The 13495-nt window shown below is 37.8% G+C and overlaps 1 protein-coding gene across 8 annotated transcripts in view; it reads right to left on the bottom strand.

The window, feature by feature from the left end:
* KCNIP4 (potassium voltage-gated channel interacting protein 4) overlaps window positions 1-13495 on the bottom strand; it is a 442570-nt gene that overhangs the window by 138831 nt on the left and 290244 nt on the right. For 2 of the 8 annotated variants that reach the window (XM_074865897.1, XM_074865895.1), the window contains exon 2: window positions 2215-2342. The exons of the other annotated variants lie outside the window; for them this stretch is intronic. The gene's annotated coding sequence lies outside the window, so the exon portion shown is untranslated. The remainder of the gene's footprint in view (window positions 1-2214; window positions 2343-13495) is intronic. 8 annotated transcript variants of the gene reach the window in all.

Raw genomic sequence — 13495 nt, forward strand, 5'->3', positions numbered from 1 at the left:
TACCAGGAGACTCACAAATCCATGTCAAAACCCTAGACTGTCTTGTCAGTGAACCTCAATGACAAGCCAGATACTATAAAAAAATCCTCCTAACTCCCCTTCTGAGATTTACTGTGATAAAAAAAAAGCAGTCAGGATCTAGTTAGATCTAATATATAAGCAAAAAATTGGAAAGAGTCAATTCCAAGAACTTTCTGGCAGGAAGAAGCCATACACTGTGTAAGAGCTATCCAGACATAGGCAAAAGGATTCCTTCCGTAACTTAAAATGCGGGTAGCTGCTTTGAGCCACTCTAATAATCTACAAAGTTCCATCTTTATCTTCATAGAGGATATGGCTGTTGATAAGTATATTGCTGTAAAACTTCAGACAAAGAAACAATGCTTGGCTATACTGAATTCCCTTTTCAATAATAATTTAATAAAAACATGGAAATAAAAAATTACTGATGTATATCCAGTGATAGAAGCAGCTGATTTCAAGAGCATATTAGCAAGATGAACTTACTCAAACTTTATGCTAACATTACAGATTTCAAAACATAGTACTGAATTTGATAGTTTTCTTACAGTTCTTCCCTTATGAAAAATACATAGAATTTTTCAGTTGGAAGTGACCTACAACAGTCTTCTAGTCCAACTGCCTGACCACTTCAGGGCTGACCAAAAGTTAAAACATTATTAAGGGCATTGTCCAAATGTTTCTTAAACACTGACAGGCTTAGTGCATCAACCACCTCTCCAGGAAGCCTGTGACAGTGTTTGATTGGCCTCTTGGTAAATAAATGCTTCCTAATGTCCAGTCTGAACCTCCCCTCGTGCAGCTTTGGACTATTCTCATGCATCCTGTCACTCGGTATCTGGGAGAAGAGCTCAGCACCTCCCTCTCCACCCCTCCTCCTCAGGAAGCTGTGGAGAGCAATGAGGTTGCCTCTCAGCCTCCTCCTCTCCAAATTAGTCTTTAGCTGCTCTTCACAGGACATACCTTCCAGCCCTTTCACCAGCTTTGTTGCCCTGCTCTGGACACATTCGAGTACTTGAACATCCTTCTTAAATTTCCCTGGAAGAATTTAAAACAGGGACTTAATCACCCAGTGAAAACACCAGACATGACCAAGTGGAAACCTACCGAGACTATGGCAGATGAACTCAGCCAATTCATTTGTTATTTGTAAATTCTACCTGATTTGCATTGCAACAGCTAAGACACAATCAGCAAAAACAGCGGTTAGCGAAACCACCACCAAAATCATATATACTTTCTACACAAGGGAGAAAGAAAAGGCCGGGGGGGGGGGGGGGGGGGGGGAGGAAAAAATCTGTCATTCAAGAGAAGCTGTCATAGTAGAAATCAGACAATAACTACTACTGATGCAAAAATACTTAATTTTACTATATGTGTCTGATGATTACTTGATAGTTATTAATAATCATATTTGAAAGCTATCTACAAATGCAGTTTCTCATTGTTTGTTCTTTCCCAATAGAAATTAAAATTACTACAATATCTCCAGAGAATAATTAAAATCTTAACTCTAACTTGTTTTAACTCTAACTTATTAGTCACTTAAGAATGTACAAAGCATATATGTTCAAAATTCCTTTTGTTACATTAAGGGATGAGTAATTTTTTCTTAGGATAGATGTGGGAAATCCTATCTTTTGTGAAGATAACAACAAGAACTGCAAACATTCCTCCAATAGTTCAGATATTAAATAATTTGGTATCGCCCAAGACTAAGTTTCCACTTCTAAGAATTATGTTGCTTTAGTAATACAAACTTCTAGTTCTGATACACACAATGATTAAGAATTCAGGTATCTTGAACAACAAACACAGGATTGCTTTCTGCATTGACATGCAAATTCTCATTTTTGGGATCTGCTGATCAATTAAACCAATTGGCAATTTTCTGCTCCAGTCTGTAACTATTACATTTACCAGTAAGCAGATGCAACTGCTGAATCAACACATAGATGTCCACTGAAAGCCTCCATTACACCTATACTTGTAATACAAGTTTTTCACATTAGTAGCATTTATTTCCCCATCGGTTTTCTTTTACCAAGATTAAGGGCAAGTACAGGGATATCTTGCTGAAAAGCCAACCCAACTATCTATTGATCAAAATGTAAAATTCATTTGGTGAAAGTACATTATACTCCTCTGTGTTCAACACACAATCATAAATAAAATAGCATTAGTTTGAGTTACCTTAACAGAGTGCATCATTCCTTAATTTCTTCAAGGCAATGGCTGTGTTTACTACGTATGCAGCTACTGAACCCTTCCACTGGATTGTGAACTAAAAGAAGTCCTTCAAACCATTCTATGATTCTCGTCTATGGAAACAAAAAAGTAAATAACAAAGTGACAGGGAGGGCTATAATTCTTTTGAAAATTCAAGGTGGTTCTCTGAAATGGTCCCAAGAGAAAACACAATGCAGGCCAATTTATGGCCACCCTATCTGTGAGATGATCTGTTTTCTGCACCTAAGCATGCCCAATAAATTAAAATGAGAATCAGTGGGGACACAAATGATATATTTTATTGAAAGTAATTTTTTCCTGTCACTAAGAATTATGTCTACTGTTCAAAAAGCTTTTAAACCTGCAGTCTGTGCTTTTACCTTAGAAACTGCCCTTGTTAACACACATTCCTTCTTGAACCTTATAGGTTCCCTTCTAAGGTGCAGCCACAGGAGCCCCAGCAGAACAGGAGAGCATCACCCACTTGAGGCCACTTCTGCCCACCACTGACATCTTTTTCTCAGGTATGGGTGTGAAACCAGCATCATGGCATAGCACACCTAAGGATTCCCAATTTAACAAAACTAAATAGCCCAAACACATGAACCATTTAGGGTGGTATTAATGGCACATAATGGCCCTGAGTGCACTATTAGACTTCGATGACCTTGAACAGCCTCACCTGGGATCTCCTACCCAGTTCCTCTATCCAGGGGCCCAGAGGCTCCAGTTCAGCTCAGACCTGGGCACCTTGCCTGTGCTATGCCATGGTTGTACTCACTTCTGGCCCCACTTCCTTGATGAACTTTGAACCTGTGTTAGAAGTGTCCATGGCTGTCTCCCCTTTGTTTCTGACTGGACTTTCTGGATTGACCTCCCAGACCTCACTTGTCATCAGAGAAGGTGATGTAACATCCAGATGGTTGACAGTGAGTCTTTGCATCAGCACCTCTGCCCTTCTCAGCCCCTGCGGGACCATGCCCTGGTCCATCAGGGCACTGCCTATGCTGGGAACACAATCAGCTCCTGGCTTATCTCCTTTATGGAAGCAGCCCCTCTCTTTCGATCCCTGATGCTTGTTTGATCTTCCTTTTCCTCTCCATACTTCCACAACTGGTTCCCTACCGCCTTGACTGCTCTCTGGCAAGCCAGTGGATTCATGTCTGCAAAACCAGAGAATGATGAAGACTGAAGAGCTTAAGAAAGGGCAATTAATGAAAAGCAGTGCAAAGGCAATACTTCCTACAGTCATGGAGCAGTTAAGTGAATCTTTTTTTTCTGTAAGGAATATGAGATATGGGGATATATGCCCTGCAAATATGCAGGAAAAGGGAAGGCTTAAGAACATGCATAGTTTCTTGTTATTACGATATAGAGGTGAGACACAGGAGCATTAACTGTACATTAAATCTCTTTATACTGTGATTTTAGGCCACAAAAAATTTACACTTCCACGGCCAGGATCATTAACTGCCCTCAGGAGATGCTAGCAGACTTCGAACAAAATAAATTCCCCAAGGAAAACTCAAATCACTCCATGACAAATCCATCTCATTTATAAATAGAAAACCTCCAAAGATGGAGACTGCACCTCTGCGGGCAGCCAGTCCCACTGCTTGACTATCTTTTTACAAAGTCAGAACCTCTCTTATTTCAATTTGTGACCATTATCTCTTGTCCTTCTGCCATGGAGACCTACGAAGAGGCTGGCTGTCTTCTCCATGACCTCCTTTTAGGTGCTGGGGTGCTGCTGTTAGGTCCCCCTGAAGCTGTCTCTTCTCTAGTCTGAAGAAGCTCAGCTCCTTCAGCCTCTCCTCAGCAGGCACATGCTCCAGCCCACTGCAAGTTTAAGGGCCTCCACTGAACTCACTTCTGTTTATCAGTACTTTGTATTAGAGGACCCAAAACTGGATGCAACATTCTAGATGCAATCTAATGAGAGTAATAATCATTCTCCTCAATCTACAGCCTGTGATCCTACCTGCTAATACAGCCTGGGATGCTCCTAGCTCTACCCTGCTGAAGACACCAACATTCCAGGCAGCACATTCAGCTTGCTGTCTTCCAGGACCCCCAGATGCTTTCCAGCAGAGCTGCTCCCCAGCAGGTATTCCTTCCCAAGTGCATGATTTGGTGTTTGTCCTTACTGCATGAGATTTCTCCTGATCATGCCTCCAATCTGTCTAGGTCTGACTAGTGGCACACCAAGTTCTGGCATCACCTGCAAACGCATTGACAGTGCACTTCTTTGTGCTTTCCAGGTTATTGAGAACAAGCTGTGAAACAGGACAGGTCTCTGGCTGGATCCTTATGGTACTCCACCTGTTGTCAGCCTATCCACTAAGCCTGGTCATCCAAACAGGGATTTTTTTATCCACCTCGTTGTCCACCAATCCAAACTGTAATTTCCTTGATATAATACTTCAAGTGCACCCACACTTTCAGATGCTTTTACCCATAGACAGAAAAGAACACAAGTTCAGAGCTGCAGGCTGAATCCCATGCCTGGCTGCACTGCTTTTAAGTGCATCTTGGCAAATACAACAGAGGTATCGCTGCCTGAACTGAAGAGCTGCAGGATCAAGGGTCTAGACAAATAATTGGTCAGAATACTTCAGTATGAAGTGTGACTTTCTAAACTTTCTAAAACCCATTCCTAATCTGCATTTTTGCTGTCTACGCAAGAGGAGAGGTCATAGTCTAAGATGTACTTTTTGCTTTGAAAATGTAAAGGTTTCTAACAAATCACAGTTACTGTTTGTTTTTATTACAGATGTCTTATTGACATGTCTTACAACGATCTTTAGAGATCATCTAGATTACAGGATTGTAACAGAGTAGCAGGACCAAGCATTTGATTATATTTAAAGCACTTGTAGAGGCTCAAGATGGACATGCAGAATAATTTTCATTCCAGAAAGTAGCAAGATGAAGTAATTTGCTGCTGAGTAAATTAAGTATATGGCTGAAAACCCCACATATTAAAAAGAGTCTTGATCAAAACAGACTGGAATCAAAAGCACATATTCATGAGACAAGACATTTATATATTTGGAAATGCTTCAAAGGGTGCTAGCTAATTATGTTTATTACAAAAATCTTAAAGCAAAATTACAAAAGCAAAGAACTTATTTCCAATGCATGTAAAGATGACACACTAAGTGCCACTCCCCCAAATCATCAATAGTAGATAAAAAATAAAACAATGTTAGAAAATGAGAACTACAGCAAAGTATATGTTTTCACTTGTTAAAGGCACATTATCTAAATGTAATTTTGTGCTAACTTGTTTTGAACAGTGTTTGTCATCCAGTGGGGAAGAAAGGAGGAATGAGAGCTCTCTTATTCACTACCTTCAGAGGTTTTGTTGGTACCTCATAGACTCTTGCTTGTCACCTCTTTAGTTTAATTAAAAAAAAAAAAAAAAAAAGAGTCTATTTCTTCCACAGCTATTTTCTCAATCTTAGTCCCTTCTCTGCACTCAGAAGTACTAAAGTACTCTATGCGTACCAATTTTTAACACAAGAATCTGCTTTTCTCCAATATATTTTTTTCTGTCTGCTCTTCCTTTTAGTTTATTGACTCTTCTCAGAATCTCAAAACAGTATGTTGAACACTTATGGTCATGGACTGGTAGCTTCCAGTTCCACATTCTTCTATAAATTTCCATATTATTTGTATATAGCCTGCTTAACACTATATTGCTTGTCTATTAATTGCAGGATGTGTGAGCATATATGCACATTTCTAACCAGTGATGCAGAAGCACTTGTTTTTGCTATAGCTAAGCAAAGAGTACAGTGCATGATAATTTACTTTGTATTACATTCCTCCAAAAACCCGTGCCTTCACAGAAATAACCAAGTTGACTTTTAGACTGCACAAGGGTTTCTGCCAAGATTGTCTATTGGGAAAAAAATACTCCAAACATCTTAGTTGTGCTGTTCTGCTCTTTCAATTCTTAGTGCACTGCTAATGTCACATGAATAAGAAAAATGGACACAGATTCTATAAGACTGGTGAACTGAATAAACAAAATCCAAGTCCTTTATTGATACACGTAGATTCACTGATTTTCACTGTTATCCATGAGAAGATTGTGGCTCAGTCTTTTCCTCATTCTTATCTTTTCTGATAATTACATAGCAAAACAGAGACAAGCATGGAGTACAGACTGAAGTTCAAAAGTACGATTTGCTTTTCTAAGTGGCTCAGCTGGTCACAGCTTTAGAAGTTGCAAATAACACCATAAGAAGAACGACTCTATAGATCCCAAAAGGCCATTTACATGTGAGCATTACTCATATAATGGGACACTTGCACTCTATTTAAGTGGCTTTTTTCCCCTTTAGTCTGCAAGATATAAAATGCAAGACTGCAATTAAGACTAACAAAAGAAACAAAACTAAACCATTTCATATTTAAACATTACAATATTTTGATACAATTGATCCAAATTGAATTGCAAAAGTTATAAGACAAACACGCTTTTATAAAATTTCATATAATCTTGCAATGGCTCAAGAGTTTTTAAATAGCAGTATCAAATAATTTCATTCCCTGCTTGCTTGTCTTCTTATATCGCCACTAAAAATAGACATCTTCTTACTCAAAAGATCATCCAAAGGACAATATTTCACAATCTCTGTTTCAGAACACACTCCAGTACACTTTAATTCAGATTCACAGAATATTACCTATAGCATCTATTTATTATTTGTAAAATCATGTTCCTAGCTCTACTACAAAAAAAGTGAGCTTTCCCTTAATGCCAGGAAACTTTTACCATTTACAGGCTTAGAAAAAGAATGTAGATGATGCTGTAGCTTTATAATTTATCTGAAGTGCCAAATTAACTGTACAGTAAATAAACAGTATGAAATACATCATTTAGGAAAAGTTTATTCTGACTCAAACTCCATAGTACACTTAAAAATTAATTCAAGCACAATCTTAGCTTTTCAACATACAAAGAGTCTCCAATTTCTTTACCAGTTTATTTCAGCAAAAGCTAAGGTTCCACTTAAGTGTTCTGTTGGATCAGGAACCGATTATTTAGGAGTCTTTAGACTCCAAGCTACTTGATATTTACAAGCCCATTCACATGTCTAAAATTGCGTATTCTTTATTCAGATGTAAATCTGGAAGGAGTTCATGATCAAACATTGTAAAATACACTTTTTTTTTTTTTTTGTGGTTAGATCTTGTGTATAAAAAGAACAAGAAAAAGAACCTACAGGAAAAAAACAAAAAACCCCACAACCAAAAGCACTTATTGAGTTTTGAATGAAAGGGACTCGTGTTGTTCTGTCAAAAGTCTCAGTGACGTGAAAAATGGTTAAAGCATCAAGTGACAAACTACTGACAAATTTCTCTATCCAAATAACACTGCAGAAAATAAGCTGTGCAAAAATCATTGACTTATATGATTGGATCTTATGTGGCACAAGAAATCTCTACTGTCTCCTGTAATATCCAGACTCCTTGAAACGAGGGCCAGATCAAAAAATCATCTCAGTTCCTCTGTAGCTGCCAAAGTTTTGACTTTCTTGGCCACCAGAGTTTGCTCTGATAGAATCATAATAATCAAGGTGAAGGATCATTATTTTACAAATTAGTTAACTGCATAACGCTTCACTCAGATTTCCTTCCTTTCTAGAGCTAAGACAGCAGCTAATCATGCTTTTCTTCACTACTTTATACATGAGAAAATGGAGTCAAAAATGAAGGGATCTTACCATCTTAAGGTGTGCAGACAATGGTCCCAGTGGACATGCCTACAGACTAAAATCTGTTACTAGGTAGTCATATAAAATTGAACATAAGGTTTGCAAACTATCAGAACATTAATTTTTTTGCAAACAAATACAACCTGAATATCAGATTTTTTAAAAAAGACAGTCAAAATTAATTAAATCATCACACTGATTGTGAAGTTTATTAATATTAAAAATTAGATTGAAACCCACTCTTCAAGCTCATTGCTTTATTATATCAGCGTTCAAAGAAACCAAGTTTACAGAGCCATAATAGCAGTCTGGGTGGCATCACGCTACAGCATGTGGGCTGCTGGAGCAGCAGTGAAGATATTGAATACAATTTAGCTACAGATTTTTATCCCACAAATATCATCACATTGTTTAAACTCCCTCCCATGGCCTCAAGGAAGTAGTGTGGGGCACCATTAGAAGGATGGCTGCCAACTTTTCCTGTGGCACAACTCTTTCTTTTCATCATTGTTAGATTAACTTATTTTTCAAATTAACAATATGACATGTACAAAGAAATGTGCTGTTTGAGCCAGAAGGCTTTTTAAAATTCCATTAATTATCACATTTGTACATAGCCAGATAACCACTAAAGATCAACTTTATCTAAAATAAAATCATTCTATATTATTGTGTATCTTCTTCACTTTGGAAAAGCAGAGAAAAGCAAAGGGCATACCTAAAGTAGGGGAGTTACTAAATGGAAAATTTCAAAATATTCCGCAAATCACTTGTTTTAAGAGGGAAGTGATGTTCAAAGGAAAATGAAGAGATAATCAGAATGGGAGTCCTGGGTTCTCCATCAGGGAGGATTGCTCAGGGAGCTAAATACCACTTTTATACTGTTAAATTCCCCTGCATCAGAAGATTCAAAGCTACTTAGAAAAAGATTGACTTTAACTGTCACAGAAATACAGCACTAAAAGTGAACATTTTTCATTATCACCACACATTCAACAATCCTTTTAATGAATTGATGAAACTCCTCCCTAAAACTTCAGGATTCTTTTTTCCCCTCTTCCTGCTCCTACTGGAAAATTGTCTCAGAGCTTCATCAATTTCCAACATAAGCTGACTCACAGAGAGTTTAACCTATTACTTGGGCCAACTAAATAATTTACCTTAAACACATTTTTTTCTGCCTCCTGATCATATCTCACTCCTGCTTTTCATTTTGCTGTGCTAAACGAGTCAGCTTCTTGCAGCTTCCTCCTGTAAGAGAGCTCCTCCATCTCCCTGGTTGTTCGAGTACATTCACTACACCTCTGCCACTTGGAATTTATCTCTCAACCTCTAACCTGATGAGCAGAGTGTCATAAACCAGAACGAGCTGTCGCAGGCTCTGATCCATGTACAAAACAGGCCAAATTACCTGACAGTCACAGCCTCAGATCTAGCGGGGCAGGAGTTATGTCCATCAGTCTTATAAATTCAGCAGGAATACCAATCCTTCAAAACCTTCTTCATCTCTCACCTCAGCCACTCACTTTAAGACTCTCCACTGCAACAGCTCAGCCTCTGAGGGCAGCAGGCCAGCAGGCCTGCACGGCCCTGGAGTGGAAGAGAAGCAGCAGGAACGTGTACAAGCCTGTGAGCTGGGGCACACATCAGGTGCTGGGGCCTCCTCGTCTCAGGATGGCAGGGAGAGGAGCCATCCACACTGCAGCTACGCTGGCCATGCCATCATACACTTCAGTCAAATTCACCTCAATTTGAGTACTAAGTGTAAAGCCAAACAAAAATAATAATACATGTAATTAAAGTGCCTAATGGCGCTTTTTCAAATTTCACAAAATATACATTCTAATAGAGATTGTGGTGCTACATTTTTGAAACTAGGGTCGACCCTCTCTCTCCTCAGTCTCTATTTGCTGCAGCTTAGGATATTCAGCTAAGAGGGAGAGACCTGCATTGAAACCTCTCCTGTACTCAAGGCAAAGATAGGATCTTTTTTAGAGCGCTCAGCACACTCACAGACAAATTTTTAGGTTGCTTGGTTGGTGTTCATCTTTCTTTCTGCACTTAATAAGAATAATTAAAAATTCAAGGTACACAATCCACCTCAAAATTTATTAGGCCAGAGAAAAACAAAGTGTGAGCATAAATTCATAGGCACTAAGTTGCTAAAATATCATATGTTGTTCTGGATTGGATGTGAAACTCTGACTTTTGCCCTGGACCATGAATGATGCTAATTTCAAGAAAAAACACATTTTGTAGACTGTTAAAGTAAAATGATTGAGATGCCTGATTGTCAGACACATACATAGAGTCTGGCAAATACAGGAGAAAGCTGTATGGAACTAAAATGTTTTTGCCTTTTCAATCCAATATTTCAGTGTTTTTGAGCATGACTGTAATAGACAGGATACATCTGTTCAGTGTCATCTGTAGTATTTCCTATTCATGGCAAGAACAGATGGAGCCTCAGTAATCCTCAGCAGATCTTATTGAACTATGTTTTGGAATAACATCAAAACTGTAATTCACAATATTTCATTGATGGAAAAAACCCTCAGTTACTGGCAAAAACAAAAGGATAAGTCACAAAAGAAGCCAGTGTTAACAGAACTTCTAATTCTTCTGTAGCAATTTATTCCACTGAGGTCTAAAGTTTTATTGAAAGAACTTTTTTTTTTTTTTTTTAATGAACACAGATATCTGAATTGGAGGTTTTGTTCTTTGTATGTTTTCTGTTACAGCAGTAAAATAGAGCATATTACTATTTTGAAACTGCTGGTTACCCAAAGCAGAGGATATTTACCTTTGGTATTTGTAGGTTTATGCATTTCAGTTTCTGTCATTTACTAGTGACATCAGCAAAGAATTTTTTTCAAGCAGCTTAGAAGTAAGGTACAACACAGTTATCCTATTCAAAGAGCAGTTCAGGGAATGAAGTGCAATCCAGGATATCTGAACTCTTCTGATCCCTTCTTGTTCTTAGCACAAGGAAGTTTGCGATGAGGTATGAACTGGACACATCTGCCCTTTTTTTTTTTTTTGGTAGAAATCACCTACTCCCAGCACTTTCATCTCCTGCATAAAACAGCAATTTATTGAGCTATGCAAAAGAGAAACCACTTCTGCCCTCAAGTCCTCTATATGGGTGCACCAGGTTGCCAACTTACCATCTGGCCCAATGCAAGTTCTATGTTTTCAAGGCAAGAGAAACATACAGCCTATGCGTGGCATTTAGACATAGAGCATGGCTAAATAAATTAGCATTCTGCCAATGCATAATAGCAAACCTTCAAGCAGAGCTTACTGACTGTGTCTAATTACACATTCCTAAGAGCCTTGTTATAGTCAATAAAAGGCATGTGAAGAATGATTACAGTGTTAGGAGAAGAGTACATGTCCACAGAGAGAAATTTATAAGTTATGGTCACTAAAGTTTCAACATAGTGTTTACGGTAATTTTAAAAGATAATCTCAGATATCACTTTCCTACATAGTCACAAATCTGAAGGTAAGCATCTACCCTAGATGAAGTATTTAAACAAATCCCACTTATTTTGAGTTTTCTATTTTGTGAACCTACATAGGATAAACAGCACATCATTTAAAAAGTGTAATTAGAAGAACAGTTGTTATTTCTGGCTGTTATTTTGTAACTATTCCTATTGCAGCAGATTAAATAATAGATATGGATTGCCTATGGAAAACATCTTACTGAAGTAACAAGGTCCTTATAAAAGTTAAAAAATAAGATAAAGGAACAAAGATGAAACTTCTTTAACTAAGAGCACATAGTTCAAGATTCTGCACTCAAAAGAGTTCATGATTAGGTTTTTCATCTACAGTATAAACTTGGATGTCACTTCACATAAATACAGCAGTACAGTTCAAGACTGTATTCCTCAGAGCTGAAAATTTTGGAAATCCAAAGCCAGCAGGACTGTAATAGCTGCCCATCTCCTTCTACTCTCTACTGAAAGTGTTGGAGAGGCATATACTGACAGAATGCTATCTATTTGCCCAAGGTTTTTCCCTAGTCCTTTATTTTATTCCTACTCCAAGACTAAATGATCTAAAGCTTGCAACATGTCTTACCCTATCAAACTATCCTAGACAACTTAGAAGCCTCTCTCTGAAGTTGCTTAGAACCTTTTCTCTGAAGTTGAGCAGTCTTTGCTACCCATAGTGTTGCATCCCCTTCAAGAAAACCTCTCCCTTTTGTTCACAAGCAATCGTAGCTGCATAGGTACTATAAATCTTCATCCAATGCACTTCCCAAGTCTTCCTCCACTCTTCTATTTTGCTCACATCCTGTTACTGGGTTTTGGGAAAACTGTTTTAGTAATAGAACTAAGTTTAACAGCAAGAAACTGTTACAAGCATAGGAACTGTTGGTTGTAACCCAGTTAATACACCCCATTTTATCACACCATAGTTAAAATGGATTTTGTAGTTTTCAGAGTTTCCTGCCTGTTTGAATGCATAGGAACCTTTTTAGGACTAGCCTTGGGGTGCACTAAATAACTTTTTATTAACTCAATAAACCATGATAATTCCTTGAAAAGCTTGAGTACTAACAGACTTTTCCTTTTGAGTCTCAAAGCAACTTCAAAAATGGGAATAACCTCACAGTAAAAGGTGTTAGCTAACTAAGAAAATAATAGACTCTAAACTTTAGATGCAAATTTTGTTTCAAAATGCTTACTGGTTGCTTCATGATATGTTCTAGCTTGATTCACCTTAGAGGATGTGAACAAACACAACCACCAAATCAGGGATACTTGTGGTGTTCAGAATTATGGCCATTTCTATTAAGATTCTTCATGTATAGTGAGATGAGAATTTTTAGTACTACAGTTGCACTTAAGAGGTAAGCTAAGAAATTAGCATTTAAAGTAAACAATACTTGCAGAAATTTACACAGACTTTCAGACTACCAGACTAATCTAAGTAGCAACTAATAGCTACAGCTAGCAATAATAGCTGTAACAACTGTTCACAGAAGCATGACAAATACCATTTTATACAAATTCATTCGGAAGGAAAAAAGTGTATTTTGGTTTGCCACTGCCTTCATTATTATAAGACAACACAATAATTATTACTCTCCAATGGCTTTTCAACAATCTTTGTGAAGCTAGTTTAGTTATGAATTAACAAATAACCACCCAGCTTGATCTTTTTTTAAAAAAAGGGACACTAACCAGAATTAATGGGTTTGGAGACTTAATTGTCACTTCATTCCCAACGCTGTCCAGAGTCTATTATAACTGATTAGTATCTCTCCTTTGTCCTCAACAGATTTTGAATCATATCATCGCTCCTTTGTATCACAGGTGGCCTGCTCTAACAAGGTCTGAGAAAAGAAGCTTAGGCTGTTTGCTTCTGCGCTTTAACATTTTAGAAAATTAACCGGTTTCAGTTCAATCTCATTAAGAAGGATTCCTTAGAAACAGGAAATCTAGAATATGTAAATACCCAGGACCTTTCCTTCCATTTTAGCGGCATCTTCACTAGAC

The sequence above is a fragment of the Strix uralensis genome, chromosome 4, assembly GCF_047716275.1.
Source record: "Strix uralensis isolate ZFMK-TIS-50842 chromosome 4, bStrUra1, whole genome shotgun sequence".
Lineage (NCBI taxonomy): Eukaryota > Metazoa > Chordata > Aves > Strigiformes > Strigidae > Strix > Strix uralensis.